The 12,294-nt window shown below is 38.6% G+C and overlaps 1 protein-coding gene across 1 annotated transcript in view; it reads left to right on the top strand.

Annotated features, from left to right (window-relative positions):
- The window catches only part of NKAIN3 (Na+/K+ transporting ATPase interacting 3), a 201,253-nt gene that overhangs the window by 93,000 nt on the left and 95,959 nt on the right, over positions 1 to 12,294 (top strand). The gene's annotated exons all lie outside the window — the stretch shown is intronic.

The raw sequence follows: 12,294 nt of genomic DNA, 5'->3' as shown, positions 1-12,294 counted from the left end.
GGAGGCAGCTGATCAATGATTCTCTCTCATCATTGATGTCTCTCTCTCTCTTTCTCTCTCTTTCTCTCTTTCTTCCTTCCTTCATCTCTGAAATCAGTACAAATCCTATCTAATAAAAGACAAAGGGGGTAATTAACTGTACCTTCGCTTTGCTTCCCATTGGCTAATCAGGGCAATATGCAAATTAACCACCAACAAAGATGGCGGTTAATTTGCATACTAGGCTCCAAGCGGTGGAGCGAAACCACGTACCCGAACTCTCTCTCTCTTTCTCTCTCTTTCTCTCTTTCTTCCTTCCTTCATCTCTGAAATCAGTACAAATCCTATCTAATAAAAGACAAAAAGGGTAATTAACTGTACCTTCGCTTTGCTTCCCATTGGCTAATCAGGGCAATATGCAAATTAACCACCAACAAAGATGGCGGTTAATTTGCATACTAGGCTCCAAGCGGTGGAGCGAAACCAAACGTACCCGAAGCCTGCTGAGCAGCGAGGCCTCATGGCCCCGGGATCAGCGGAACTGGGAGGCCTCACGCCCCTGGGATCAGCGGAGCAGCAAAGCCTGACAGCTGGGGGGAGCCCAGCCAGAGCGAAGGCCTGGGTCCTGGGTGCCAGAGGAAAACTGGTGCCAGCAGCCAAGGGAAGAGAAGGCCTATTGCATGAATCTCTTCGTGCAACAGGCCTCTAGTATATATATATAAAATTGCTGTAACTAAAGGACATTTGATCAAGAGGAAGCACTGAATTTTACTACAAATGGTGATTTGACTATAGCTGAAAAGAGTTTATACCCAGAATGTGAAAGTTGAAGACACCACAGTAACTTGTATTGTTAAATATTGTTAAACATTCACATTTTTCTATAGAAATAATTTCATTTTCTAGCAAAAGTCGTTTATTTTGATTTGGATATACTGTACTCAGGCATTTTCCTAGAGCATTAGGATATCCTAGAACACGTTAAGCTTCTCAGATTTGGAAACTGCTGTTTTTTTTGTATCTGCCTTTGCTTTACTCTTTGCTTCATCAATTAATGGTTTGTGCCCATTAAGACCGACATCATTTCTTAAGGTATATAAATGTCTATTCACTCTGTTGTACATCTGACACTAATAATATTGTGTCAACTATAATTTGAAACTAACTTTAAAAGATTGACATTGTAATGAGTCTCTTAATAAAAACAAAGTTATGTGTTTTATTTTTTGTTGCGTGCTTTATTGTAATTCCAGTTGTATCTTTACAGTACCAAATCATGAATAATCATCATCCAGCTAATTTTATCAAGTTCTAATTTTAAATTCTAAATTGACCAAGTTAATTTTAAGTGTCCAATATTTGTGTACACAGGTTGAGATTCTTACTAAAGAATAAAGAGTTTTATTAATTTGTGATAAGCATGTTTATGTATGAGTATAAGAAATAGACTTTGTAAGTAGAATTTCAAATCTTTTCAATTTACCAGACAAATAATCATTTACTCCTCTCCTCCCCACCCCCAATGTTTATGTAATGGTGAATCAGATGGCAAAAATTCTAGGTAGAAGAAGAAATGTTAGGACTTTTCCAGAACATGACTGTTTTCTGATTCTCTCTTAGGCTCCTTAACCTGCAATCATGGATTTTCTGGGTCAGTATGGGCCTAATTCTTATAAAACAACCTCAGCCAAAAAGGCTATGGCAAATTGAAGGACGATTACTTGTGATATTCTTTGTGGAGTTGTAAAACTGTACATATTTTAAAACTAAGCAATTCCTTAGTATTTTAATTCTGAGATCACACCTAAGGGACTGCAGGTTAATTGACTAAACTCTGAAAAATGCTGTCAAACCAATTATTCATTGATACATTTTTAAAAGACATTTTAATAGGTCTTTTTTAATTCATGTAGCACTTTCCTTAATGGATTAAACTGATTCATCTGTACAAACACAGAGTTTTTTACATGAATATTGTTCATTTTAACATGTGATTGACAATATTCAATTGTGGTCAAAACCATCTTTCAGAGTAGCTTAGCATAGTACAATGGGAGGCAGTCAATTTTTTATTTCAATGCCAATTCTCTTTCTTGTTAGCTGTCATTTAAAGCAAATTCATCATGTTTGTTTATTTTCTTCCTTCCACACCCTAAGATAAATGTTTACTCTACTTCTTTTATAATCTGTTACATTTAATTCTCTAATACACATGGAACTTACCATTTGATTTTTAAATGGGCATACTATTTATTTTATATCTAAAAACCAATGATTCATTTGCTGACCATTAATTACATACGCACCATACCTTTAGCTCTGTGCTAGGCACCATGTATACAAAATGAATCCATGGCAGTTCTTGAGAATCATAAAATCATTGGCAAGACTGGCTGTAAAGAGATAAATTGCACCACAGTATGGGAAGGGCCAAAGAGCAAGAGGAGACACATAGCTATGCCTCCATTGATGAGGTTTCTGCCTCTTGGTGCAGCCAGGATGCTGAGGTTCATGGGGTTCTCTGGTCACAAAGCTGGACTCACATTAGCAGAGAAAAAGCAGGTGTACTACTGACTATGGACTCGGTCTGTCTAAGGCTGGATAAAAACTGGGTAAGCACTGCTGCTGTCACTCCTAGGTCAATAGTCCAGAAAGATCAGTATATAATAAGCGATACCCAGGTAAATATCAGGTGTAGAATGGTCCTTGGAATGTTTGTAATGCTATGATTAACCTGTGTGTGATGTGGAAATTTAGTTCAGAGAAGGCTTCTTTGGAATCTTCCTCTCCTTCCTCTTTTCTATGAGCTCCCAACACTCCCGTCCACATTATTCTGCTTATCCTTCTTGTGGGACAAGAAGCATGTGTAGAAGAGAGTGGAGTGGGGAACATGGGTGAGGAAGACAGCCTCAGAGAGTCTGCTGTCACTTCATTAAACATCTAAACCATCACAGGCAAATGGCCTGCTAAGAATGGATGGATCCGTTAGTGATGCTAAGGTTCTTTAAGGTTCATTGTCGACTCCTTTCATTGACATGGATGGAGCCTGGTGAGATTCTCTTGGAAACTAGTCTTTGAGATGGTAATTCACAATGAGAAGCTATGAAAATTTCTGGGATGAACTAGCCTATGAATCATTGTCCTACAATTAGCTGAAATCTTGTTTGGTTTTTATTTGTTTGTTTCTAGTTTTTTTTAATTTATCTTTATTGTTGAAAGTATTGCATATGTCTCCTCTCCCACTCCCCTCCATTCTATCCCGCACCAGCTCCCCCTCTCCCACCCCAGGCCTTCACCACACTATATTGTCTGTGTCCATGGCTTAAGCATATATGCATATAAATTCTTTGGTTGATATCTTCCCATCCACCCACCCACCCCCGCCTTCCCTCTGAGATTTAACAGTTTGGTCCATTCCTCTATGTCTCTGGATCTATTTTGTTCATCAGATTATTTTGTTCTTTAGATTCCACATATGAATAGTATCACTATGTTTTACTCTAAGCATCTGACTTTGTTCTCAGCAAAATCTGCACAAATATTCCATTTGTCTTACACATTGACTGACAGGTAAGTTTTGAACATTACCAACATAGTGCAGTGGGTCTCTCCAATCCTTTGCTAGGTCTGGATCTATTTTGTTCATCAGATTATTTTGTTCTTTAGATTCCACATATGAATAGTATCACTATGTTTTACTCTAAGCATCTGACTTTGTTCTCAGCAAAATCTGCACAAATATTCCATTTGTCTTACACATTGACTGACAGGTAAGTTTTGAACATTACCAACATAATGCAGTGGGTCTCTCCAATCCTTTGCATACATTTCTATCAGATGCAAGAACTGACCTAGCAAAAAATCGCCACAATTCACACAAACCAAAGGCATTACTTTATGTGTAATTATGACCAAATGGAGTATTTATCAGACTAGGAAGCTGTAATTTACCTATCCCCAAGGTAAAACATTTTTTCCAATCCTGAGAATCATTATATAAATGGTCCAGCATGTTTTCTGTAACAATCCCTGCTATTTTATGATGAGCCGATAGCCCTACCATATTTACGCATTTACATTAAATTATAGGAACATCTTTATTTCTAAATGTTCATCAATAAATATGCAATATGCACTGTGTATGATACAGTCTGTTACCAGCTACCTGAATTTGAGAGCAGTATTCATGGTCACGAGGAAAATAAACGACCGAAGAATACCATGAATTATCACATAGCTGTAAAAATTCTCAATGGAATTATTACTTATAATTCCAATTCTGTCTTTTGTTAATGGTATGTAATTTAATGGATCTAACCTTTGGATCCAAGTTTACTGAATGTCCTCATTAAATTCTTTGTCCTCCTGGGTACAGGCAGTCAATCTCTATCTGACAGTGGTGGCCTTCATTTCACAGCACAGTTATACACACCAATCCATCCTTACCCGAAATGCATCACTATGGATTATGCATCTATTTTACCCCTTCTCTTCTTCATGGGTCTTTAATGAGCACCTTGTAACAGTATATACTGGTCTCAGATATAATGCGATCATGGGGAGGGGGTGACCGGGAATATTTTTGCCCTTGTAGAATTTATGTCACTCGTATTCCCCAATTCCAGTGCCTTTTTGCATGGCCTCATCAGTCCTGGAGTATATATTCCTTCTAGAGTCACATCTAGAAACTGTAAATGTAAGTATATAACTTAAAAAAAGAGGCAGATGATCTAGATAGCATAATCACTGTCTGAAGAATGCCTCAATTTTTAAAATATAGCCCCTGGCTGGGTAGCTCAGTTGGTTAGAGCATCGTCCAGACACACCCAGGTTTCAGGTTGCATCTCCAGTCAGGGCACATAAAGAATCAACCAATGCATACATGAATAAGTGGAACAAAAAATCAATGTTTCTCTCTCTCTCTCTCTAAATCAATCAATAAAAATATAAGGGAACTGCCTGGACTTCTGAATTGAAATTTAAATCTTATATAATTTGCCTAAAGTATGACAGTACTGCTACTTGGCACATGGCCTAAAATTAGAGAATGTTAAACAGGTAAATGGAAATTAAAGTCCTTGAGGATATGGAGAGAATGCCAGTGCCAGGTCCACTATTTCAATTCTCATTGGATTAAAGGTTAAAGAAAATCAGCCGATAGCCTACTACTCAAATTGAGATTTTTTTTTTCTTAACAGTGAGACTGTGGTTAGAATGTGAGGCAAACTGGGCATTTTCAGGCTGACTTACCAGGTTCTGGTGTGACTGCTGCCTTTGAGGGCTATGGGTTCTTCTTCCTCAGCAAATGGGACCTTTAGAAACATAACCCTTCACTGAAAAAAAAAATAGATATTTTGAGGAATGATAGTTTTGACTGTAAAAAGAAAAAAAATCATCTTCTGTTTGATCTATTTCTTGAAAGTCTGCAAACTAACTTTTAAAGTTCTAGACTTCCTCAAAAACTGTGTGTTTCATTCCAAGACTCAGAGCAATAGAGTTGGACCCATGATTGGTGAGATGTGCTGTCATATTCTGGTTACCACCCTCTACTTTGCCTGCCCTTGGCCCCTAGACCAGGCTTTTTAGTGTGCACAGAGCTCCTGATGAGTCTCAAATTAACAAATAAGATGCCACCAGACCTCATCATTGGTTGACAAGATGCTCAAAGCATCACTCTATAGCAAAACTATATCAGATAAGATGCCACCAGACCTCATCATTGGTTGACATCACTCTATAGCAAAACTATATCAAAGCTTATGAGTCACTTTCTACAAAAATGGCTTTGAATTATAGTTCTAAATGCCTTTGTTCTTCATTCACCAATATATTTTAATCTATCTAGACTATATCTTTTAATTATAAAGTGCTAATTAAGAAATTATAAAAATGTTTGTACTGTGATGAATAGAGAATAATGACTCTAAATAGCCTTCCTGTTAAAGGGATGAGCAAGGAGAAATTTATGCATTCATTTTTAGAGACAATTTGAGGACCTAATAAGATATTAAAATTTTTAATGATTTATATGTATAGTGAGACTATTATATTCATAAAGAGGAAAACCTGTACTGTTTGAAGACTCCTTGTGTTTAGACAAAGGGGAAATGGGGCAGAGCATAGACAAGCACTTGTGACTTCATCCTGTTGTCACTCAGGCACTACAATAGATGTAGCCACAATCAACTACTCAACATCCCTTGAAGATTCCACCAGGGAAGTCTCCCCACAGGAATAATCACAGTTCATGGTGGGAGGATTGTTTGGTGGCTAGAGGCAGATCTGTGAAGGGGAGTTCTTCCACCTTGAATAATAGTATGTATATTTGTCTAGGACAGCCGTGGGCAAACTACTGCCCACGGGCGGATCCAGCCCATTTGAAATGAATAACACTATTGAAAAAAAAAGACAGGACCCTTTAATGTAATGATGTTTACTTTGAATTTATATTAGTTCACACAAACACTCCATCCATGCTTTTGTTCCGGCCCTCCGGTCCAGTTTAAGAACCCATTGTGGCCCTGGAGTCAAAAAGTTTGCCCACCCGTGGTCTAGGAGTTTATGGAAAGGATAGTTAAATGTGTTTTTGGACAAGTTGGATGTTTTAAGACCAGCCACTGTCTGCAAAGAGAACAACCAGAAATTGACCAAAGATCCATGAAAAGAAATGGGATCCTCATGATCTGCCAATTGAAAGGGATTCAAGTGTTGTTTGGAAAACTTCAAATTCAACTCAGTTGAGGAAGAGCTCAAAGTTGTCATATTTCACTTAGAGAAATTAAAATTATTGGGATTGATCATTCCTAGTAAGAATGAAATAATTTACTTTCTAATATGAATTAATAGCTTGAAAGCACCCTGATCTTCACACCATGACTCAGCCCCCGGGGGGGTGGGGGGGGATAGACAATGACCCTCATTATCATACTCCCTCCCCCCCAAAAATAATGAAATAGTAATCAAATAAAGCTGTTAATTGTTAGGTAATTTCTTTGTGGTCATTGGACTTTACACACTTATGAAATACCTGGCTAGTGATAATTTAATCTTGTTTAGAAGAAGGGCATAGAGCTAATGTTTGCAAAAGGAATCTCCAAATTTGGTACAATTACTTATAGTCATATAAAGGGATCTATGGAGAGAGGAAAAGAGACAATATTCTCAAAGTGAATATAGATGGCTACTGTGGGTAGATGTGGGCTTTTATTTTCAGTTGAGCTCCTCCCCACAGCAAAGTGAATAGCAGCCCCATACAGGCCAAAACTTGTATGGAACCCTAAAGACGCTAATGAGGAGTCAAGCAATGAGAATGGGCTATCACATCCCCCCTTGCTATGATGAAATCCACCGGAGACTTGTACTTGAGTCATTGTCTCTAACACTGCCTCCTGAAAGCCAGCCAAGATCTGCAACTTGAGATTAATGGTGATAGATGAGAACCTACCAGAGAGGTTTTTACCACATCCAAGTCTGCAGTTAATCAGACCTTTTTCTTAATCGCTTCCTTTACTTTAGCAAAGGAAGCGATTAAGAAAAACAGTCTTCTTTTACAGAGTTTTAAACCACACCAGCAGCCGCATCCACAGGTCAAAAAGACCAACATTGATTGCTCTATTAATCCAAGTACCTTTCAAAAAGGGAACAGTTAAAAGGATTATATGGTTTTTCCTATCACATTAAAACCAACTTTTTTTTTTTAATCAATCAAGGAATTTTTTCCTACCAAAATTGGAGAGAGGGAAAAAAAATTTAAGATAATTCCTTCCAGGTGTTAAACTAAGCAAAAAAAAAAAAAAAAACTGATTGAATAGGAAAATTTCTGTTGTGCAAATGAAGTAAAATGTGTGCTTACATACATATGCATGCATGAATTATGAATACACCAAACTATAAATATAACTCATTAGTGCCAGCATGAAGCACAAAAGTAGCACATTTTTATGGTCTCAACATCTTAGTTAGCATAAAAGGCATAACATTGTAATTAAATAATTATTGATTAACACAAAGACAGAGAAGCCAGATGTGTTGAATGGGCTTAGTAATTAACTAAGTAAACTACAGGTGTTTAAAATTCATAGCGTACAAATGAAATGTATATTAATTTTTAATCATCTGTAGGCAAATCTTAGTGGATTCAGGTGCAGCAATTATGTACCATAAATGTCAATATCTGTGAATGTACATTATACTTTCACAAATATTTGAGGCATCACTGGCAGGAAATAGTTTCAGTGCTCCAATGCTTGGTGTTTAGAAGGCTGTTGTTCCAGGGACATTGCTGATTCTGCTCTTTGGACCTGATGAACAACGAAAGTAGACAAACCAGTATAAACGAAGGCATGGCTAGTGAATGGACAACTAAAAGGTAAACACAGATAAGAGAAGAGGAGCTTGACATGTACAAGAAAAACAAAAGTTTTCCCTGCAAATTGAAGGTTTTTTTTGTTAACTTCTGTGCTTACCCCACCCATCTTTAAGGTGGCCCCTCAGTAAAAGCGGGCTTCATTGTCTTGGCAAGGTGGCTCAGTTGGTTGTACTGTCCCTCATACACCAAAAGGTTGCAGGTTTGATTCCCGGTTGGGGTGAGTCTGAGAAACAACCAACTGATGTTTATCCCTCACATTGATGTTTCTCTCTCTCTCTCTCTCTCTCTCTCTCTCTCTCTCTCTCTCTCTCTCTCTCTAAAAATCAATAAAAACATATACCTGAGTGAGGATTTTTTAAAAAGTGGGTTCTATTAACATCATTTCCTCTAATGGAATTAATCATTTCTTTAGAGCCATTATTAGGAACCTGAGAGTTTTTGTTTGGTTCCTTCCAACAGCGATCAAATGGCTCAGAAAAGCTGTAACTATTGGCTACTGATGGCTCTTAGCTTCAGAGTATTGTCATCAGCCAATGAGACCCTTTCTGCTCAGTCCCTGAGTCATCCTTAATTGATCTCTTCATCTCATCTCCACATGCTATTCTGCCTCCAAAAGATATTTCACCTCTCTGTTCTGCCCCTCTCTACTGCTATCATCTTTCTCCTAGTCACCATATCTGCTATAGTAACTACCTAACTGGCTTCCACTTTTAATCCATTTTCTCTACAGTTATTAAAATTATCTTTTAAAAAAAATACACAAGTGATGTCAATATTTGATTTCCCAACTGGACATCGAGTAAAATCCAGACTCTAGCATTTCTTGTTTCCTATCGCTTTAACCTCATCTTCTATGACTCTTGCCCTTTCACCTTCACTGCAGCTACATAGACCTTCAGTTGGTCCCTGGAATATTTATTTTTTAATATATTTTTATTGATTTAGAGAGAAAGGGAGAGGGAGAGAGAGTTAGAAACATCAATGATGAGAGAGAATCATTGATCAGCTTCCTCCTGCATGTCCTTCACTGGGGATTGAGCCAGAAACCTGGGTATGTGCCCTGACCAGGAATCGAACCTTGACCTCCTGTGAAGGACAAACATCAATTGGTTGTTTCTCATACTTACCCCAGCCAGGGATCAAACCCGCAACCTTTTGGTATATGGAAGACACTCCAACCAACTGAGAATAGGTCGATGCTCAACCACTGAGCCTCACCAGCTGGGCCAATCCCTGGAATATTTCGACCTCTTTGCTGTCTCATGATCTTTGCACTTGTAGTCTTTTCCCAAATCTTCACATGTCTAGTTCTTTCTCATCTAAACGTTTTAGCCCAAATGTCAGCTATTGGAGAAGCCTTCTCTGACCATTCCTCGTTCCCATCACCCTTCATCACATCATTTTCCTTTTGTTAGTTTTTGCAATAATGTATTATTATTGTTGTTTATTTATTTGTTTACTTTATTGCCTATCTTCTCCATTAGAATATATGTTTCATCATGAGGCCTGGGATGATATTTTATGTTCACTCTTAAATCCCAATGCATACCTCATATGTGAGGAATTCACAGGGCAAAGAAACTTCAGCTTGGGTGCTTAACTAGTGAAGTATTGAAGTGAAGTTTGAGCTCAGAGTGGTAAGTTAGTAAAGAAGTAGCAAGGTTTGTTCACATAGGTTCTGGGCCCTTAATTCCCTATCTCTGATAAGAAAGTCTCTGTACCTTCTGGTGCAGGTAGGGTACCTTTCACGTGGGAGATTTAGTTCCTGCTTTCAGAGGACAGAGAGAAGGGTCAGAGCATTCTTGCACTGACTGTTTCTCAAGGAACTTGAATTAAAAATAATCAGTGTGCCACTTTGGCATATTTGGGGGTGGCCTGCCTTTAACCCCAACATATTGCTGTTCTCATTCAAATTTTAATACAATCATTGCAAAAAATAGTGCAGTTTGTAGTGCCAACAAATTGAGAACTACATTGAGAGATTTTATGAGTGTAACAAATATGTATCATCCGTTCATAAATTCACTTTTGTTTTATTCGTATAAATTTTAGTCAAAGTCATGTTGAAAGGAACTTACAGTCTGCAATAGAAATTGCTATAAATTTTGAGATGATGCTAGTTCATCCTGAACCTAATGAATTCTATTAAAATGGGAGACAATAATACTTCTGTAGTTATCAAGACTAACTGTAAGAGATTAAAGTTGATGGCCAGGAAAGGGAGCAGTCATTGTACAGGTTGCCTGCAGGTAAACTGTCTTGTGCTCAACTTAATTCACTAGCAAAAGCAATTATTTTTCTATGATATTTTCCTCTTAGAGTGTTCCTGCAAATGACTCAAGTCAACAGCCCCCAAAAAAAACGATGTAAAAGGTTTTATTATCAATAAAGTGCTGTAACTGTGAAGGTAACTGAATGATATGTGTAGCAAACCAACCACCAAAGAGAAAGAGATAAAGTGTTTTATTTTTGATGTAATCTGAGGCATTCTTATAATAGTACTTTGAGTTCCTGCGTTGAGGAAAATCTAAAACTGTAGAGTAACTTTGCCTGCTGGTGTGAACTGGAAGTGTCTCTAACTTCATGATTCCTGTGCATCACAGCAGAGAATAACAGGGGAGGGTTTCCCCGCTGTCCTTGCTCAGAGAGTTCTCCTCCTGGTTGTTTTCAGTCCTGGCCACATGTAAGTTCAAGGGCTTTGCACTTCACACCAGCTTCCCCTGTGTTTTGAGAATTCCAAACTCAATTCCTGGCCCTTAGAAGCGTCCTACGCACTGAGGTGGGGATAGTCCTCGTCCTACTGAGGTGGGCCTGGGCATCATTGGAATTGTACCATCAAAGGGCAGTCTCTGGGCCTCTAAGCAAAGACCATGTGTGATGTCCACTTTAACATATCCCCCTGGCGCTAGTGACAACAGAGTTTGCTCAAAGTGGTGGCTGTAAAATCAACATACACTGACCTTGATCCTATGTCCACAGCTTCCCTGCAGGTCTAGTGCCCTGGTCTCCCATCCTCCTTGCCCTGTCTCCATCATCACACCTCCTCCTGCTCTGCACAGGCAGGAAGCTGTAATCTTTCATTTGGGAATCTAGAACCGTCTATTCTTTTCAATCTATTATTGTGATAAAAATATTTGATCTTAGTCCTTCTGATACCCCACAAACACTTGAAGCTGTAATCTTTCATTTGGGAATCTAGAACCATCTATTCTTTTCAATCTATTATTGTGACAAAAATATTTGATCTTAGTCCTTCTGACACCCCACAAACACTACAGGGCCTCTCTTGAGGATTAAACACTTGGGCTTTTCTCTCTGCCCAGAGATCTGAAGGTTTTTTTTGAGATGTATGTGTTGGGGATTGTTTCCTTTGTTCTTTTGCTCTGGCTGTGGTGGAATTTTCTGGAAACAAGTAAGGAGAAAGGATTTAGCTCCCTTCAGAGTATGAAGAATTGTAAGGGTTTGGAGGGAGGACACAGTAGGCAATGGGATAGTACCAGGTCATACCTAAAGGTACAGACTGCGTGGGATCAAGTGCTGGGTTGGCCACTAAATAGGCAAGTTATTTAATTTACTCATTAGCTAAATGGGCAATGTATTTTACCTCTCTGTGACTTACTTTTCTCATCTGTATTAGTTTCTCATTATTTCACTCTAACAAATTACCACACACGTGGTGCTTAAACAACAGAAATTTATTCTCACAGTTCCGGAGGCCAGAAGTCTGAAGTCAGTTTCACGGGGCTGAAGTCAAGGTGTTGGCAGGGCCATGTTCCCTCTGGAGCCTGAGGGGAGAACCCTGTCTTATCCCATCCAGCATCTATTGGTGCCAACGCTCCTGGGCTAGTGGCCACATCACTCCGATCCCTGCGTTCATGGTCACATTGCCTTCTCCTCTTCTTTCTTGTATCGAGTCTCCTTCTGCCTCCCTCTCCGAGGCTGCCTGT

The sequence above is a fragment of the Myotis davidii genome, unplaced genomic scaffold, assembly GCF_000327345.1.
Source record: "Myotis davidii unplaced genomic scaffold, ASM32734v1 scaffold1, whole genome shotgun sequence".
Taxonomy (NCBI): domain Eukaryota; kingdom Metazoa; phylum Chordata; class Mammalia; order Chiroptera; family Vespertilionidae; genus Myotis; species Myotis davidii.
Note: the sequence above shows the minus strand (reverse complement) of the source record. Positions and strands in the feature narration are given on the sequence as shown.